This window comes from Chinchilla lanigera, unplaced genomic scaffold (assembly GCF_000276665.1).
Source record: "Chinchilla lanigera isolate Chin_1 unplaced genomic scaffold, ChiLan1.0 scaffold00168, whole genome shotgun sequence".
NCBI classification, from domain to species: domain Eukaryota; kingdom Metazoa; phylum Chordata; class Mammalia; order Rodentia; family Chinchillidae; genus Chinchilla; species Chinchilla lanigera.
Window position 1 is genome coordinate 1,197,386 of NW_004955569.1, and position 17,814 is coordinate 1,215,199.

Below are 17,814 nucleotides of genomic sequence, written 5' to 3' on the forward strand. Positions count from 1 at the left end.
ATATATATGCTCTCAAGTGAAGGATTCCAACTCAAATCCCTTTCCATTTTCCTAAGCTCATTTTAAAAACATGGATAGCCCAAAATATTGTGCAGCAACAAAATGTTGCAAAGATCTTCAGTTTGGAGTAAACCTACACTGACACAAGATTTTATGATAAGTTAAAAGGGCCTAAGTGACTCACATGACTTGGGTTTCCCTATCTCCATGTGAAGTGCATTTAAGAGTATGAATCTGACATGTCTCTATGGAAGGGAAATGTGTTCACTATTAGAAGCACACACTTTAATTTTAGCATGGTACAGATACTTTTGCTCACATGGTGTCTCAGTTTCTAGCATTGTTAAAATAGAACTCAGCAACAAAGCCTTGATTTTCACATAGAGATGCAAGCTTTTGCATGGACACCCTAGACTTATAGACTCCCACATCGCTGGAGAACACTGATGAGCATGAACATCCTCAGAACTGGAAAAGTATAACTGGTTTTAAAAAAAGAGCCCACTCTGTTCCTTGCTTCACATGCGTTGGCTAGTGACTGATCTTCAAGGGCTGTCACATATTTCTGAATTGTCAATTTTTTGGTCAGTATTGGCAGATTGTAGCTTATGTGACACATTTTCTATCTCACTGGAGCAACAACATTCACAATTCTTGGCAATCAATCTGCACTCTCAGTGGTTCACAAAAGGAGAAACCTCCTTGATGACTGAGACATTATCCCTGTCTTGGAGACTAAGTCCCCTTAACAACCCACCTGACAGCTTCCATTCTGAGGTCTGGGATTATGCATGAGATTGCAGGGGTAAGTGGTGCTGGAGATCAGAGCCCAGATCTATCTCTTCCCAGTGTGAGACCCCAGCAATGTGGACTCCACAATCTGCCCTCCAGTCTCCACAGTCTGACCTCCAGTCTCACAAGGCACAAATTAGGGAATGCAATAGTAAGATGAAATCATTTTTTTCAATCTCTCTCAACTATACCTATTAACAGTGTTCACTGAAATGTTTTATCACACGCATGCAGTGAGCAGTGATCAAAGTGACTAATTAGCTCTCCATGTTCTTTCCCTGCATTTGGAGCCATGAAGCATCTTGCTAGTAGATCTTCATAAAACATAATAGGTAACTATATGTGAACTGTACAGCAAGGTATCCATGATAAGCACAATTTGCATCCTTTTATGTACTTGTTAAACTCAAATTGATAAAATATACATATTATACACATATATATATATACATACACACACCAATAGGTAGGTGAAAAGACAAGTAGATAGTTGTATAGATACACACAGATATAAAGATAATAACTATTTACCTGTACGGACCTGCTCATACACACTGTCTCTCAGTTATTTATTCAGTTCTGGCTCACATCTCTATGCAGTCATGTATATCTATTTGGGAATGGAATCCAGTACTCCATTTATTTTACTGCTTCAGTTGTTCCAGGTTTGTCCTCTAGTTGCCCTTGCTTCTCCTCCGTGTGTCCCTTTGATGCAGCCCCAGTCTAACTGCTGAGTGCTGTGATGTGTCCACATGCTCACTGCTGGGCGTTGTGACTCATCCACACTCGCACTGCTGAGCACTTTCACACACCAACACCCTTTGTACCTTGAGAGCTTCCTCACTTTGGGGCACTCACAGATGCTCCCAAATCAAATCCAGACCTGATGCCAGCCACTTCTCCATGGTGAACTGTTTTTATTTACTGAGGAAACATATTGATAAAGAGGTAGATGTTGGATGTGAGCCTTAACATTGGCTGGAACAACTTCTATTCTTTGTCACAGATAGAAATAGGGCATACTGAAAGACAAATGTTTGAAATCAAAAAAGGACATATAAAACTCAGCTGCAGCAAATGCAGAAATTATATACAAAAATAAAATTAGCTGTTCTTTCCTGGTAAATGATTCTGGTTCACTCTTCGCTGATCACACCTAAGATTTCATGATGCTGTGGTTTGGTCCTGGCCTGAATTTGTTCCAAAACTCAATGTGTAGGCTGCCTGGTCCCCTCTGTAGTGGTGCTGGGTGGTGGACCTTTCAGAGGTAGAGCCTCATGACAGTAACTGAGTAATCTGGTGGCCATCCTTTTAGGGGATGGGTGTAGTTCTCATGGGGCTGCAGGTAACTCCCGTGATGGTGACTTGGTATGACAGTGAGCCTGACCCATATTTTTTCATTCTACATTTTAGATATACATAATAGTATTCATCATAGGGAATTTTTATCTGTACTTGATATAGATTCTTTCTTCAAACATTTCACCACTTCCCCATGGAACCACTCCAGAGAACACAGTTTTACTATGTGCTCCATTGAAGGCTAGTTAAATTATTAGTTTCCAGTTTGTGATATTGTGTTATTTGCAATGGAACATGGATTAAGGATGTATAGATACCAAACAATGCACTTTCAAACAATTCTTGGATCAAAAAAATAATGAAAAAGGAATTTAATACCATCTTCAAAATGAAAATTAAAACACAAAATGAAAGCTATTGGGATACAGTAGAAAGAAGTAGTGAGAATAAAAAACTTGTAGTGATGAACACAAGGATTCCACAGTGGCAAAGGCTCCAACATAACCTCTGTGTTCACCCATCAGTGACCAAGACAAGGAAGAGGAAACCAAGCTGATATTTTACAAAAGGAAAGAATGAATAAAGAGAGCAGAAATAAAATGTATAATAATGTATACAGATCTTTGATATCCACATCCTTTAAAATATGAAATCCGGGCTGGGGATTTAGCTCAGCAGCAAAAGCGCCTGCCTGGCATGCGCAAGGTCGTGAGTTCGGTTCCCAGTACCAGAGGAAAAAAATTAAAAAATAAAAATAAAATATGAAATCCTGTGCTTTGCAGCAATATGTATAGAACAGGAGGACACTGTGTTTGATGACAAAGTCAAATATGTAAGGGAAAGTGCTGCACATTCTCTCTATGTGGAGGATAAAACAAGTTGATCAGAAAGTAAAGAGTAATGACTAGAAGCTGCAAAGTGTTGTAAGAAGAAAGACATTACCTATCAGGTGCCAAAAACTGTTTTAAAAAAAAAGCAGTAAGCGCTGAATTTCTCCAGCACAGAGTGGTGAGTACAGTTCTCAGTCTCTTGTTAAATACATTGAGAGTAATCAAAAGAGAGCACTTTGAATTCTACAAATGCAAAGTCATGATGAGATTTCTATTTGGTTAATTAGCCAGAATTAATCAATACATATTAGGCCCATGTTTTAAAATACTATACTGCATCCCGTGAATATGTGCAGTTATTGCATATTAATCAAAATCTCTAAATTTAAAATAAAAGAAAATATTGAACAAAATTCAGTTTTATTAGCACAGATAAACAGAAATTACCAACTGTTTAGTAAATAATGAAAAAAAGTTCTCAAATCTGCATAAAAGATGAAATATTAGAATGATTGCCATACATATATATATCCAAAAATGTATTTGCATTTATAAATTTATACACTTCAAGAAAAGAAAAACTTCTATAAATATTTTAATACTAAGTTTTTTAGATATGAGATTAATAGAGATTACCTTTGACCTCTGGAATTACAAGAGGTGCTCAAAGTAGTAGACATTAGCTTCCAGACATTTATTAGTATGGTGAAATGTTGCTTGGATAACCTTGGTCATTGAGATTACTGCCCATGCACTTTCTATTTCTTCTCTAACAGACGGGAGAGCACTGGGTTTTCAGTAATATATGACACCTTCTAGAGTCCACCATAAAAATATATCACCATTGAAAGAACCTTTCAATTTAACACCTTTGAAAGAACATCATATTATTTTTCTTTTCATGAAGTCTGTATTCTTTTATGACTCTGTATATTTTGAATATGTACTTCTTTATTAACATATAAATATGTAAAATATAATAAATAAAACAATATACATTACATAATGAATGATTTCATATATTTTATATATGTGTACTTTTTATATAGCATATAACAAATAATTTTGCACAAATAAATTTTGTAACCTAACAGAAATGAATGATTCACTTGACATTCATTCTGAAAAGAATAAAACGATAAAGAAGTATAAAGTTTCCATAGACCAACTGTGAATAACAACATTTAGTTACTGATTGAAAAAAGAAAAAAACCCAAGACCAGTTAGATTCAGAAGTAAACTCTGCTAAGTTTTCCAAGAATTAAATCAAGTCCCCTCAAATAGTGTGTATCTTTCTGCCCTTTCCTCAACCCAGGCTCATATGTTCACTATGGCCTCCTAGACCTATCCTGTTACTCTGAATTTGTCTTCAAAAGGGTGAAAATTTCCTGTAAACAGTGATCACAAGATTACCCAAGAATTAGTGTTTATCAGAAGACAAATAATAACAAACATTTTAGCCAATTTACTAATAAAAAGAGCTTGGTTAGCATAAGTTTTAAAATAACCATGACAATGATCAGTGTCATGTATGGACAAGTCTGGACCATCCTGGCCTGTGATTAAGTTAAATATAGGTGCAGGTGTCACTTGGGGGCACTGTGCAGATGGTTATTATGGTTTGGATCTAAAATGTCCCTGAAAGTCTTGTGTTTGAAGGTGAGGCCCAGTCTGTGGGTCTGGTCTCTGGGCAAGGGGTGCACACTTGTCACAGACTCATCCATTCTCCTTCTGCTTCCTGACTGCAACCAGGTAAGCAGCCTTTCATCACCAGGACATTTCACCATGACATGTCTGCCTTGGAGCGGGGACCTGGACAATGGTTACTGAGAAAGTCCTTTGGCATTGACCAGGTCCCTGCGGGGTCATTGCCTGAGCCACACCTGAGTGCCAGATCAAGGGTATGAGCCCTGGGATTAAGACCAGAGAACCCAGCCTCCACTTTCTTTTTTTTGTTTTTTTGAGTCAGGGTCTTGCTATATAGTTCAGGATGCCCCTGAACTAACTATATAGCCCAGGCTGGCCTCGAACTTACAGCAATCCTCCTGCCTTAGCCTCCCGAGTGCTGGGATTACAAGCATGAGCACCTACACCCGGAATAGCTTCCACTTTCAAGGAGAATGAGATACCCATGAGATTTTTTAGTAAAACCATGGGATAGATGGCATGGATTTGCAGTCAAAGAGGACCTCCACCATTGCTGAGACTGCTCTGACACAAACTACATCATAGAGTACAGGACATGACCATCATATCAACAGCCCAGTAGATTTAATATAAATTCTCAAATTTGTCCAATCTGAGGACCCCAGAGATCTCTGTCCTGAGTCTGATTGGAAAAGACTCACCAAGTTCCCCTGCGCTCCTTAGGATTTGATCTTGCTGACAGTGGACTCATTTCTGCTTCCATAAGAAACTCAGGGACTTTCATGCAGATGAGAATGTGTCCCCATATTCTTTCCCCATAGGCTTTTCCCCAGAAAACACGCCCAATTCAGAGAAGTCAGTGATAGGAACAGGATATACACTTAAAATTGTTCTCTGGGGAAATATTAGAAGGACAGGCAGATTAGACTCCGACGGGCAACCAGCTGTTAACGGTTTCCAATCCCCAAACCCCTTGCACCTGCCTCACGGTTAATTCTAAACTCGGTGTGTCCTGACCGCCCCCTGCTGGCCGCGAGCGCCGCTGCAGGGAGGTATGTGTGGGCTTGCACTGAGGTCTCCTCACCGTCTCTGGCACGCAATACACAGCAGCGTTGTTGGTACTCAGACTTTCTGCGTGCAGATAGGCAATGCTTTCGGACTCATCTCTAGAAATGGTGAATCTTTCTTTCACAGATGTGGAGTATTCTTTCGTGTATCTGTTATCTTTGTTTCTTTTTGCAACAAGATCAACCGATTCCAGGTGCTTCCTTGGAGCCTGATGGACCTGATTCACAGCAGTAATCACTGAAGGTAAATGCAGAGGCCGCAGAGTCTCAGGGACCCTTCAGGCTGCAGCAAGCCTCCCCGGGCTCCACCAGCTGCAGCTCACACTGGACACCTGCAAACACAGAGACATCCTGCTCAGGAAACTGCCACGTGTCCACTGTTTATCCCATTTATATCCACTAATGCACGCAGTACCTCTTGTTCTACATGAATTACCTTTTAAAATAGCAAAAAGAAAAACGCAGTTCAACCCAACCTCAACGGCGAGCCTCTGTGTTCAATCCTGATCCCAAGAGGGAACACCTGCCATTCAGCGCTGAGCTCCTCTGAAGAACAGCAGGGACAGGGCTGGGCTGGTTTTCATGAGCGGAGGAAGACCCTGTTCCCACGACCTCTTGGTACACAGCCCGCTCTGGTTGGAGACTTCATAGAGAGCTGTGCCCGCCGAGATGTGACTGTTCTCAGAGACATATTGGGACATTCATCATATTAATGAAATTATGCCTTCTATATATTTTATTGTAATAAATAGATAACACTCATTAGTTTATCTACACATGCACATTAATAATGCATTGGTTCATTTTTATGTGATTTCATTTTTACATTTATCCATGAAAAGTCAGAGGCATAAAAAAGTTATGTGATATCTTTAATATTTTATATCCGAAAAAGAAAGTATTCCTTGTACTTGGCGCTAAGCCCTGTCTACACTTCTCAGTTGTGCCTGATCAAGTCCCAGACGAAGAGGACATACACAGTGATATTTCCAGACCTCTTCCTCTAAAGATGGAAAAACGACAAGCTTTTTCTCGTAGAAAATTATCTCTTTTTGTTTGTAATAGCTTTAATGATTAATGATGTATCTTTTGACACAAAATGTACAATTTGTTAAATTTTGACATCATCATCATTGTCAAGACATGGAATAAATTAAATCCATTAAATTCTTCTTTAGCTCTGTGAAACTTTTCCTTCTGAGAACTTCCTTTATTTCACCATTTCCTCAGGCTACTACTGATTTTATGTTAATTTAATTTTCACTTACTCAAATTTATAAAAGTGGTAACATCTCATATATAATTGTATTTGTCTTACTTTACTATGTGTAAACACTCGTAAACTTAAGATATTGTCCATATTACACATGCACAGTGGAAATTAATGTGGAGATTCCTCAAAGAACTAAGGCTAGTGTTCTCATTTGACCCACTATTCCACTCTTGGTATCTTTCTAAAAGAATTAAAAGTATGATAGCACAGTGATATATGTGCACCCATGTTTATAGCAGCACAGTTTGTAATAACTAATTCTTAAAAATATATCCAAAATCCATCAAGTGATAAATTGATAAAAATGATGCTTTTTATACAATGGAGTACGATTCACCCATAAGTAATGATAAACAACACGTTTATAGCTAAACTGATTGCCCTTGAGACCATATTCTTACATGAAATAAATCAGACACGTGTGTAAATACTGCATTGTCTCTCTGGTGTGAGAAACTGAAAGTATAAATAAGAATCAAAATGTATAACAGATATTGTGAATTAATAAGAAATTTTACAGAAAGAAAGTGGAACAAGGGATGGACGAGAAACAAAGGAAGAGAATACAAAAAAATGAGAAAATGGATAAAGTGGAAATAAACTATAGATAAGGAAGGGAGAAAGATTTGAATGGAACCAAACGGAATGGAAAATATAGGCACCAATATATATCATGTACAGGTACAAATTCTATATGATTGTTATGGTTGAAACATTGTGTCAACTTGGGGAGTCTAGAGGTTTGGCTAAGTGACTCAGCAGGAAGCCAGGGTGCTTACTTTGTATACATCCTGAGCCTGTGGAAGAGGAGGGCATGGAGATTATGTGAGAGCCACACGCCCCTTAGGTGGGGGTAGCCTATTTACAAAGTAAGGCAGGGAAAGAAGCTGCTTGCCGCCATTCCTCCTTTTGCTCTGGCTGCTTTGCTGTTTGGCTGTCATTCCCCCCTTTGCTCTTGTTGCTTTGCTACCTTCTGCCTCGGAGCCAGCCAAGTATAGACTGAAACCTCTACAAACTGTGAGCTACATAAACCTTTCCTTCCTTCATTTTGGGTGTTGGGTATTTTGTCTCAGCAATGAGAGAAAAGTAACCAAGACAATGATGAATGTCATTATCATATGTTGCTAAATTTTACCAATGAACTTAATAATAATAAGATATTTTAACCATTCCAGCACTGGCTGGAATAATCATACCAATATAAACTATATATTTTCCTAGTAATGGTAAAAAACATAAATGAGCTGCAGGGAATTTAACCACATGTTCCACAGTGTATTACATTCCATGAATTATCTCTGATATTTCAGATATACAGTAGATACAATTTTAGATTATACTACCCAACTGAGAATTTATATGTCTAAGCATAATTAAGGCTAGAGAAAACTATATAATGTGCACTGCATTATGCGTATTTAACTTATTGCTTATATTTTCATGTTACTATAGGTTGATAGCAATGTATCCCCTGAAAGAATACTGTATAATACAGTTTACAAAATACTTAACTATTAAAAAAAGGCAAAACACAGTTCAAGGAGATCAACTTGGCCTCGTGCTCACAGGTTTATAAGTCTATGTGTTTTAAAATATTTATCACATATCTCAAATGGAGTCACTTTAGCCATGTCATTCCCCCCTCAAGGACATATTTTCCTTATTTAGGATACATATAATCCTTCATATGCTGGTGGTTCATCAGGACCATCATCTGTACCTGATTTACAGTGCTTTGAAGTCTACTTTTCGTCCAATGAATTAAACATGGCCCAAAGGTATCACAATTATTATAAGAGGGGGCCAGTTAGCCTGGTGACCAGGGAAGTTAACCAGGTTTTCCAATAAAGCAGTTGTTCATGCCAGCCCTGGTTGTTTTATTCTGTTTCATGCTTGTTCATCTATCCCTTGTCTTATCCTATTTAGAATCTCAACTATGACTCCTGATTGGTTAGCAGAGAAATATCATTCTTCCCCCAAGGCTGTACATAGCCCCCCTTGTTCCATAAAAAGGAGGTCTAGTCCCCTCCGATTGTGTAGTACTACTGCCAGTGAGTTTATTTGGTCATGTAATCTTTGAACCATGTTGTGGACCCCAGACACATTGTCTATGGAGTGAGCCAGGCTTGAAATTCCCTGTAGTCCCATTTCTGTGTGAAGCAAAGCTCTGGCACCCATACCAACAGATCCTGCCAGGCTCACTCCTAACAGTACTGGAAGGACTCCCTGGGGTGCTCTTCAGACCTAATGTTGTTTATATAAAGGAAACTGTCTAAATTCCTCTTCTCCCAGTAGAGCTGACACCCTGGGAGGCATTAGCACTAAGAGACAGGGTCTATGTCCTCCATACTTTATATCTACATGTTATGGCAGAAATTCCCTGGCACCAATTGGGCTGTATTCCACAAGAAAAAACCCATTTATTGAGAACAAAACAGAGTTTAATTTGAGGCTAGACACCCTCACTTCCTTTGCCAATCTGGAAGCGGGGGCCCATGGCTAACTTTGTTTCACCTTATATACATTTTGGTTTCCATTGACAACAGATTGGGGTGTTACATTCTCTGACCCCGGTGGGCATATGGTGTTTCTCTCATCCCGCTGGACCCCAGGTCAGTTGCAGTTCGAGTGTCAAACCATGATAGATGTTTCCCCCATTATCTCCTTTTTTACAACCTATGCATTCCTTTAGGGTTACAATGTTTACCTAGGGCCAGGAGATGGCACTGCCCAGGCAGGGTCACGGAGGGTCACCTAGGCCTAGGCACCCCCTTATCTTGGGGAAACATTCCTGGGCAGTGTTGATCTGGGGAATTAGCGCTTGCACTGTCCCGGGAGGCTTCCTGAGGCACCATGCAGGCTTTTATCAAAACTATTTTATCTAAAATAGTATGCTAAGATTCATTGCTCCCTACATACACACATAAGTAATCCAGCAGGACATATGAACCAGGTCTCCTTAGGAGCCTAATAGACCTGGGTCAGGGGCAGAGTCTGGTTGCATGGCGGTTGATAAGTTCCACTGCCTACTCATAGACCTTGTCCATATGTGGTTTCTATCAAGAGTAAAGGAAGGATATTTTCTTCCTGTGGGCTGCATTTGAGCTCACAGGGGATCAGGCTTTCCGGGGAGGCATATGCCTCATAAAATGGTGGCCTGGGCTTTATGCACATCCAACAACACTCTGCAAGCTCAGGATTGGAGAGATTAAGTACATAGTGAGCTTTGTTTAACATTTCATAAATGCCAGCTTGCAAACTCAGTTGAGACAGGTCAACCCTCAAGGCTGTTTTGTTAGAAGTGGGTACCTGTTCTATTTTTGGAATTTGATGTTTTTCCAGCTGTATGTGTATTTCAAGTGAAGCTGCAGGAAAAGGGTTAACTGGGGACTTAGGCACTAATATAGTCTTTTAAAGGTGATCAGAATGCCAGGATCTCCACCTCTAGTGCCCTGTCTGCTCATCCAGACACCCCATGTTTGCCCTGTTAACCATCTGGGGTTTTCATGGTCTTTGAGTGTGATATGAACCCTCATGCAAAAAGGGGTGTCTAGCCCATGAACATAGTGCAGGACTAGGTATTTCTCAGCTATAAGTTGTCTATCATTTTGGATCCACCACTTTTCTTTTTCTGGTAGTTCTTTTTCATATCAATCCCCATAATGTCCTATAGTTTCACATCCCCAGGGTGGATGTTATGATTTGTCTCTAGATGTGCCCCCAAATCCTCATACAGTCATGGGGCAGGCTTTTAGAATTTATAATTGATTCATGGCCCAATACTGGGATTATAGGTGTGAGTGGTACACCTGCCATGGAGTGGGGACTCTGCATACAATGTAAGGGAGGGAAAGGGGCTTGCCACCTGCCCCTCCTCCCTTTTGCACTTACTACTCTTGCTATTTTCTATTGCCATGAACTGTTGCCCTGTGCCATGTGCCACTCTGCCATGGAGCCAGCCAAATATGAACTGAAACCTCCACAAACACTGAGCTAAATAAACATTCCCTTCTTTAATGTTAGGCATCAGGAATTTTGTATCAATAATGACAGAAAAGTAACCAGGCCAGAATTTTGTACGAAAGGAGTGGGGTCATAGCTGAGACTATACCTGACCATGTGGTTCAAGAGCCTTTGGAAATGGCTTGTGGGAAGTGTTTGGAAAGGTTTGGAGATTTCACCTGAAAGAAAAGTGCTAGAACACCTTTGCTTGTTCTGTATGGGAGATTCTGGTCAGAGCTTAGAAGACCAGAAGGCTTATAAAAATCTTGCCAGTACAGACTGGGTGCAGGAGGTTTCTGCTGGGAAGAACTGCATTGGTTGTCGGAGTGCAGATGATCTGTGTTATGGCTTGGCAAAAAGTTTGTCTGCATTTTGCTCATGTCCAGAGACTCTGTCTGAGACTGAGATTAAGGGCAGCAGACTGATTAATCTGACAAAAGAAATTACAAGGCATTTGAATGTTGAGGCTGTGGCATGGCTACTGTTGGGGGTTTTTAGCCCGATTTATGTTAAGAATCAAGAGAAAAGAGTCCAGCAGGATGACTTAAAATGTTGTGAGTTTGGCCAGAAAGGATGCTTCATTAGCTATTGGTTGCAAAGATAGAGCTGAGGAGATCTCAATTGCAGAGAAGGAACAGGAGAATAGAAAAGATGGCCTGGGGGCATCACAGGAAGAAGCAAGTCTCCACTTGCTTCTTAGTTACTTTTCTTGTTGCTGAGACAAAATACCCAATGCCCAAAATTAAAGAAGGGAATGTTTATTTAGTTCACAGTTTGTGGAGGTTTCAATCCATATTTGGCTGGCTTCAAGGCAGAGTGGCACATGGCACAGGTAACAATTTATGGCACCAGACAACAGCAAAAACAACAAAAGCAAAATGGGAGGGGCTGCAGCAAGCAGCCTCTTTCCCTCCTTTGCACTGTATGGAAACTACCTGCCCCAGGGTGGGTATACCACTCACACTCATGAATCAATCATAAACTGTAGTAGCCCTCCCCATGAGGGCTACATGAGGCTTTGGGAGGACATCCAAACACAAACCATAACACCACCCTTTGCAGCCTCAAACCTGCAAAGTTGAGACTTTGCTTTGAGGGGAAAGCTGCAGAGTACCATTTTCCAGAATGTTGGAGGCTGTACCATGAGCCAGAGCGGTGGTGGCTGCACCATGTGCCAGAATAGTGGCGGAACAGTGAATTTGTTCCTCAGAATCAGGTTCAGAGTGCTCAGGGATCCAAGCATTCAAGCCCTACAGCCAAGGAAAAAGAAAGCCTGGCTACTGTTCCAGCTGACAGAAGACCTTGGCATTATCTACAAGGTGCTGGTTTTAGGTGCATGCAGAATGCAAGAGTTCTGTGGTTAAAAAGGCTTCCACCTAGATTTCAGAAGGCCTGGGAGGCAGGTTATGTGCCTCTGAGAGGGCAATGTGTGAAGATATGAGTGTGAAGCCAAAGGTGCAGTGGAAACCCAGAAATTTGGAAAAACCAGGAACGTGGATCATCTAAGGAAAGCTGCAAAGATTGAGCAGAACAGGTCTAAGAGAGAAGCCATGGGAGCTACAACCACCAGAAGTGCCACTGATGTGGAGCCACATGGAGCTCACAATTTGCCAGATTGCCTCAGATGTTGAATATAGAACCACAGGACTTGTTTGCCCTGCTGCATGTTGGACTTGCTTTGGTCTCAATGCTTTCTATTCCTGTTTCTACCTTTTGGAATGGTAATGTTTATCTTGTGCCATTCAATGTTGAAAGTGTTTAACTTTTCATTTGTATAGGGGCTTGCAATAACAGTTTGCCTTACATCTTGGAGATTTGGGGCTTGGATTTTCACCAGTGCTGTGACTGTTAGGACTCTGGCAACTCTTAAAGATGAACTAAACATCTTTTACATAAAGGGATGTACATGAGTCTTCGGGTGGCCAGGGGCAGAATGAGTCTGGATATCCCCCCAAAGCCTCATGCAGTTCAGGGTAGGCTTCTAGCGTTTATGACTGATTCATGGCACTGTGCTGGGATTATGGGTGTGAGTGGTACACTTGCCCTTGGGTGAGGAGCCTGCATACAATATAAGGGAGGGAAAGAGGCTTGCCTGCTGCCACTTCTCCCTTTTTGTTCTTGCTGCATTTGCTGTTCTCTGCTGCCATGAACTGTTTCCCCCTGCCATGAGCCACTCTTCCTTGGAGACAGTCAAGTATGGACTGAAACCTCCACAAATTGTGAGCTAAATAAAGCTGTCCTTATTTGTAGGCATTAGGTATTTTGTCTCAACAATGAGAGAAAAGTAACCAAGACAGTGGACACTACCATTCATTTTTGTCATTACAGTTTCTCAGGGCTTCTGGGCAAAGGTAGAACCTGCTTGTTACTATCTCCTCAATGTGGTCCCAATTTAGTCTCTCTTTCTCAATGAAGCACATAGTAAATTCACCTCTATTAGGACACTCCCACCAGCTAAAGTTTGCATTGGGGGAAAGTCAGGTCTACTTTAATATTATCAGGCATGTTACCAGGATATAAAGTCTCAACTACGACTGCAGCCTGAGGGTGTCTGGTTATGGTGTAGGAGTACATTGTTTTTCCCTTGATCAGTCCTGGAAGAAAGCTGTACAGGATGAAAATCACAATAGGAGTCACGATGTTGGTCAGGTCACCATGAACTTTTGCTAGAGTTTCTGGGAATATTACCATGCAGTAGTCTCAGGTGCAGGTGGCTGTATCTGTTCCGCCAGCAGCTCAGGCATCCACCCCTTGGCTCAGGAGTGGTGAATCCACAGAGCACAACCTATAACTTTAAGAGCAGTTGGAATGGTTAGGATTAACTCATGAAGATGCTCCCATTTTGGCTGGAGGGACTCCTCTTTCAAAGTTTTAACTAGAACTTTGTCTCCTGGCTCAAAAGAATGAACAGGAGAATAAATCAAGATGGGATGTCATAGCACAGTCTGTTGCAGATCCTTTAAAGTCTGCTGCAAGGCTTTCATGAGTTTCCATCTCCTGTAGTCCTTCCAGAATAAGCAAAAGTGGGAGAGGCCTCCCAAATATTATCTCAAATGGAGCTACCCCATCTCAGTATGGGTGCATCGAGACTGTAGGAGGGCCACTGGAAGCATAATCACCCAGTTAGGTCCAGTTTCTTGGCAGAGCTTGGCTAGGGTGCTTTCTAGAGTTTGGTTTTGTCCCCACACTTGGCCAGAACTCTGTGATCAGTAGGCTGTAAGCTGCTTCTATTTTAGCCCCAGGGCTTCTGACAAACTTTCGATTATTCTACCCACAAAAGCAGTTCCATTATTTGAACCTATCATCATGGGGAGCCTATACTGGGGTATAATCAGCTCCATCAGGGCTTTTACCACTTCTCTAGATGTCTCAGGCCTAGTGGAGAGGGCTTCCACTCAGCCGGAGTAGGTGCAGATCAAAACCAGTAAATGCTTTTTTTTACCACTCGTAGGTTTGATTTCAGTAAAGTCTACTTCATCATCCTCAAATAGCAAAGTCCTTGCCTTCAGAGGCCCAGTTGTTGTTGAGGGTGAGCAACTGGATTGTTATGTGCACAGGCTGTGTACCTGGCAGCCACCAAAGCACACAAAGTCCACAGTCTGGGAACAAAGAAGTGGCAGCCTACTAATTCTGCCATGGTAGTCTTTCCTGAGTATGGCTATGCAACTCCTGTATCACAAAATGTCCTAAAACTTCAGGGAGGAACACTGTTCCTCTGGGCAGGATGTGCCACCCATTTTTCTCTGTGGCCCACTTTGTACTGGCCCATTTTAATTCTGCTTCTGAATACTTGGATGGCTTGACAAATGGAGCCACTAAGGCCCAGACCGCTGGAAGCAACTCTCCAGTGATGGCTTGCTTGGCTGCCAAGTCCACTATTAGATTCCTTGAGCTTCCATCAAATTGCCCTTTTGGTCCCCAGGGAAATAGATCACAGCAACTTTGGCAGGCAGTCAAATAGCCTGTAAGAGGCTTAAAATTTCTTGGGAGTTTTTGATATCTTTTCCCCCTGTAGTCAATAAGCCCCTCTCTTTGTGGATAGCACCATGCACATTTAGGGTGGCAAATGCATAGCAGGGAATCAGTATAGATGGTTACTCACCTACCCTTCCCTACCTCTAGGGATGAAGTGAGAGTGATTAGCTCAGCCCTCTGAGCAGCTGTCCCAGGAGGCAAAGCCTCAGACTGAACAATCCATTCAGTGGTGATGACAGCCACTCTCACCCTCCAAACTCCATTGGTTATCACGTTGCTGCTGTCTGAAAACAGGCTCAGGTCAGGGTTCTGGAGGGGCATGTCTTGTAGGTCTGGTCAGGCTAAGTAGATTGTCTGAATCACTTCATACAGTCATGCTCAGGCAACTCCAGGGACATAGGCAAAAGAGAAGCAGGACTGAGGGCCTGAATTGTTTTAATAGCCAGTCAGGGATCTTTCAAAAGAGTCCCTTGGTAGTGGGCCAGTCTGGTTCCCAACAGGCACTTACCACCAGTTCCCTTCAGCAAGGTCTCTGCTGCACAGGGAACAAACACAGTTAGCTTTTGTCCCAAAGTCAGTTTACCATCTTCTTTGACTATAATGATGGTCATGAGGGGTATACAGGCAGGGGGGGCACCTGGTTGCCACATAGTCTTTTGGACAAATATGCCACTGGGCACTTCCAGGATCCTAGAGTCTGACTTAGGACACCCTGAGCAATGCCTTCTTTTTCAAGTACAAACAGTTAGAATGCTTTGGTAATGTTGGATGTTGCCGGCATAGGAGGACTTACCAGCTTTTCTTTCAGAATCTCAAAGACTGTTTGGGTTTCAGGGTTCCACTCTACTGGTGGGGGGCCTTTGCTGCCTTTGAAAGCATCATATAAGGGCTTTGTGATGGCTGCAAAATTGGGAATCCGAAGGCAACAGTATCCAACTGTCCCCAGGAATTCCCTCAAGTCTTTCCTGGATGAAGTTCCTTTAAGTCCTGTATGGCCTGGGTACAGGAGGCTGACAGGGAGTGAGTCCCATCCTTTAGCACAAACTCAAGAAATTTTACAGTTTATACACAAATTTGAGCCTTTTTCTTTGAAACACAGTACCCTTTATCCTACAGCAATTCCAACAGTCTGTTTTTGTTGGCAGAGCTCCCGTGTTTCAACTACCAGAAGCAAATAATCAACACACTGTAATAAAGTTATTGGAGGGTTTTCTAAGCTAAAAGGCACTGGATAGGGCTTTCCCAAAGATCACTGGGGAGTTCTTAAATGCCTAAGGGAGCCTTGTCCAAGTTAATTGGCACTTTCATCCCCTGCCTCCAGTTCCTCCCATTCAAAAGCAAACAATTCTTATGATGCACCAGACAAGGGAACACAGAAGAAAGCACCTTTTAGGTAACACAGTATACCAGATTTGGGTAGGTGGGAGCAAACAGAGCAAAGTGTAGAGTTTAGGTACAGAAGGGTGAGGGGTAACTACCAAGGCCTTGATGGCTTGTAAGTATTGGACCAGGAAATATCCATTTGTACCAGGCTTATGAACTTGCAGGAAAGGCGTAGTTCATGGAGACTGGAATTCTCTTAATATGCCTGCTTTCAGCAATCTCTGTATAAGGGGCTTACTCCCTCTCCTGGCTTCCATAGCCACTGGGTACTATCTCAGGTGAACTGGCTTTGCATGCCCTACCAACTCTACTATAACCAGGGGCACATGCGTCACCAAACCAAGAGGATTGCCTTCAGCTCAAACCTTGGGGAAATGTTGTGTCCAAGAAGGGAGAACAGATTGCCCTCACATATGGGAGTCCAGAAGGCAGTATTCCTCCTGCCTATGTAAAGTAATAGTCAAAACATGAGCCTTTAATGGGGATTTTTCTCCTGTAGTTAAAATAGTTCCTTAAATATGAAAGAAATTTTGGCCCCTAGCTTGCAAAGATCTCATCCCAGGAGGGGAAAGAGACTGTCAGGCATAAGCACAAAGGACTGACTAACTACTTGTCATCCAAGCTGAACCTGTTGTGGCTCACAAAAAGAATATGTCGAAGTTTGACCATTGCCCCTTGAACATATACTTTCTGACCTAGGAGTGGGGCTATCAGCTCTGCAACTACCAATAGGTCTGCACCAGTATCTACCAAAAATCTAATAGGCTTTCACCCTAATATTGCAGTTAAGATGGGTTTCCTGGGGCCAAAAGACAGAGACCCATGACCCCATCATTCTGAAACTTCCCCTGAATCTATCACAAACACTTCCTTCTTTTCCTTTTCCAGCAGTTTTGGACATTCTCACCTGAAATGTCCCTTCTCCTTGCAAGAGGCTCACTGGTCGGGATCTAGAGGAGTGCAGCATCCTCCCCATTGAGGCCGTTTGTCCTCTCCTTTTTCTCCAGTCCCTGGCTGAGTCCCTTCCTTGTAAGCCACCAATGACACTCTCATCTGTTCTTTCTGAAGTCTCCACTTTTTGTCCTATTATGGAACACCTTTTGAGTCACCTCAATCAACTGAGTCATAGTCATCCCTGCAAACCTATCCAGTTTCTGTAACATGTGGTACATATCAGGGGCCCACAGGGTAACAAAAGCAGTATTAACAATGCAAGCATTCACAGGTGCCTGTGGATCAAATGGAGTGTATGTCTGATAGGCCTTTAGGAGCCACCTGAGGAAAATTCTGGGGTTTTCAGTTGGACCCTGATGCACTTTGGCCACTTTGTTTACATCTGTAGGGCAGTGAGCAACAACAAATAGCCCTTCTTAAGGCCTGATGGTGGGCTTCCAATAGCTACATCCCTTCCACAATGTTATGATTCTAATTAGGTGACTTGTGGGGCATGAGCCACTGTCTTCTGTTGTATCCTGTTCAGTGCTCCAACTGTTTAATCTCACTTGATCCTCAGCTACTGTTATGGTTTATGTCTGTGTGTCCC

General features: G+C 42.0%; 1 long non-coding RNA gene across 2 annotated transcripts; it reads right to left on the reverse strand.

Annotated features, from left to right (window-relative positions):
• Nucleotides 1-1,337: 1,337 nt before the first annotated feature.
• On the reverse strand, nucleotides 1,338-17,814 carry LOC102004338. 2 transcript variants are annotated; one of them, XR_001232427.1, is made up of 5 exons: nucleotides 13,602-17,814; nucleotides 6,075-6,313; nucleotides 5,273-5,970; nucleotides 3,561-3,793; nucleotides 1,338-1,814 (listed from the first exon to the last, which is right to left on the reverse strand). It is a non-coding gene; the product is annotated as an uncharacterized LOC102004338 (long non-coding RNA). The 2 variants fall into 2 exon arrangements; XR_265045.2 differs by lacking the exon at nucleotides 6,075-6,313.